The following is a 2,418-nucleotide window of genomic DNA, read 5'->3' on the forward strand; positions in this document are numbered from 1 at the left end:
CTTTCCGCCGCGATTCCCATATTTTTAAGGAGAAAGAAAAAGATTTTTTTACGCGGCGTATTACCCTATATAGTCCGCCGGTAACGGATATTTCCGCTGCCCCTTCTTTTACTATTACTCTTTGCTCGACTATTTCCTTCCTAAACCCTTCTTTTAGTTTCGATTAACTTTCCCACGTTTTCTTCGATCCTAATACGGCCGGTCCTTCTTTTTTAACCGTATAAAATATTTTTAATACCGCGCTTTTTACTTCTTAAAGTATGACGAACCCCTATCCAGAACCTCTGAAAGGGATACCGGTTGAAGGCTACTTCTGAATAATCCTGGTTCGGTACAGCTAAACAGTGTACGACAAGATGTCTCAATGTAAACACAAGATACCGTGAATACAACTTGAAATTGCATACTGCGGAACTGTCTATCTACACCAGCCAGTTCCTCCGTATATATAGACCTCGGGGCCTTGAGGTGCTCGCCCTGCTACGGCCCCGATCACTCATAGCACTTTGCATCCTGCGGAGTGCTCGTCGTGCTATGCCTTCGATCACCCGTAGCATCTTGCATCCTGCAGACTGCTCAGGCCTCTTGGCGCCGTAGCACTCCTGGCCAGCCTTGATTGGCTGCCTCCTGGTTCCCTTTAATGATTGGCTGGGGACGCCCCGCGCCCCACCTACTGCGCGGCCTGCCGTTGGGTTAACTGTGACATGATGCCCCTCCTCCCAGGTCGACGCCCCGGCGACCGTATTCCTGAAATAGTCCTGGATCCCCTTTTCCTGCAATATCCCTACAGTAAGTTTTCCTCCTCTTTTATCCTACCGTCATGTCTAACCGTGTAAAGAAACCCGCTCGTACGAGTACCGACCGTCGCCGTGATCAAGTACTTTTCCTTGAGAAGTTCGGCCTTATCATGCCCGAGTGTACCTATTGTAAAGAGAATAGCCTTGAGTGCGTGGCTTCCTCTCGATACGACCGATGCCTCCCGTGTGTCAAGTCGAGTCGCTCCCACTGTGATGTTCATGGCGTGGATCGTGAGTCCTCCCTGGGCTACCGTACGCTTCCTCGCTGACCCTGTAGTCCGTCCTCTCATCAAGGAGAAAGAGCGCCTGGACGCCGAAAAGCAGGCTACCTTGAGTAAGCTCCTTCGTCTCGAGGCACAATCGCGTGCCCTCGAGGTGCGAGCCCTTGCTGCCTTTCGTCGCGAATCTCGTCTCCTTGAGGAGGAAGAGAGAGAGTCTTCCGCGCGGCCTGCTACCCCGCATGGCCCGCCGGTAGCGGATGCCTCCGTTGCCTCTTCTTCCACTACTGCTCCTGCCTCGGCCTTCTCTTTCCTGGATCCTGCCTTAGGCCTCGACTGGCCTACCGACCTTTCCTTTGATCCCGGTGTGGCCGGTCCTTCCTTCCTGACCGCGCAGGATGCCGCCAGCGGCACGCCTTCCACCTCCCAAGGTGGTTGAGGCGCATGGCGCTTGATATACCTGGGTCCCCTCACCACTTCCAACCTCGTGGTGTAGCGTGTAGCACGCCGACTACTCTGCCGGAGGCGCAGGTTCGAATCCTGCCGAGGTTCTCCTGGCTTTGTCTCATAGCCATCTGGCTGTGAGCCAAGGCCAGCTTTTTGTCGTCCGCCGGTGGTACGTCTTCTTGCGGTGGTGGGGGTGTGTAACGCTAGTTGGGCCTGGATTCCTTCCTACCTTCCAACCTTGTAGTATAGCGTGTAGTACGCCGACTACCCTGTCGGAGGCGCAGGTTCGACTCCTGCTGAGGTTCTTCCAGGCTCAAGAGGGCCCGGTCGGGTCCTCTTGCGCCCGGATCTATTTTGCCTGTTTGGGTTTTGGCCGGTCTGGATATCGCTGGTGGAATTCTTTTAGCTTCTCTGGGCAGTTAAGGTGTGCCTGTGGCTCCCACGAGTTGTCTGTAGCCGGATATCCTAACCAACTGACCAAATACTCCAATTGGCCTCTGTTGAACCGTGAATCCAGTATCTCTTCCACATCGTACTCCTCTTCTTCGTCCTCCGCCACGGCCTGTGTATTGGCCTTACTTGCCGGTGGTGCGGGCTCCAGAAGTGAGATGTGAAAGGTATGTGACCGTAGACGCATCGTACGGGGTAGCTCCAGTTCGAATGCCGTCTCCGATATCTTCCTTTTGACCTTGAACGGGCCCACTCGCCTGTGGTCCAGCTTCTTACTAGGTCTTTTGGTGCGTAAATTGCGTGTGGAAAGGAATACCATGTCTCCCCCCTTAAGGCGAGGTCCCTCGAGCCTTTTGGTATTATAGTATTTCCGCATCCTTTCCCTCACAAACTCCAGTTCTTGTTTAAGCTTGCCGTGGAGCATGTGCATCTTATCTGCCTTGACCCCGGCCCTGGGCACCTCAACGGTAGGCCCTTGCCGTAGGTCTGCCTCGTAGCCGAAATTC

At 54.0% G+C, this 2,418-nt stretch overlaps 2 non-coding genes across 2 annotated transcripts; both read left to right on the forward strand.

Moving 5' to 3' along the window:
* The first annotated feature begins 1,496 nt into the window (after positions 1-1,496).
* Positions 1,497-1,567, forward strand: QC761_0112140. The gene has a single exon. It is a non-coding gene; the product is annotated as a tRNA-OTHER (tRNA).
* A 129-nt stretch (positions 1,568-1,696) lies between these two features.
* QC761_0112150 lies at positions 1,697-1,767 on the forward strand. Its single transcript has one exon. It is a non-coding gene; the product is annotated as a tRNA-OTHER (tRNA).
* The last annotated feature ends 651 nt before the right edge of the window (positions 1,768-2,418 follow it).

Source organism: Podospora bellae-mahoneyi, chromosome 7, assembly GCF_035222275.1.
Source record: "Podospora bellae-mahoneyi strain CBS 112042 chromosome 7, whole genome shotgun sequence".
Classification (NCBI taxonomy): Eukaryota; Fungi; Ascomycota; class Sordariomycetes; order Sordariales; family Podosporaceae; genus Podospora; species Podospora bellae-mahoneyi.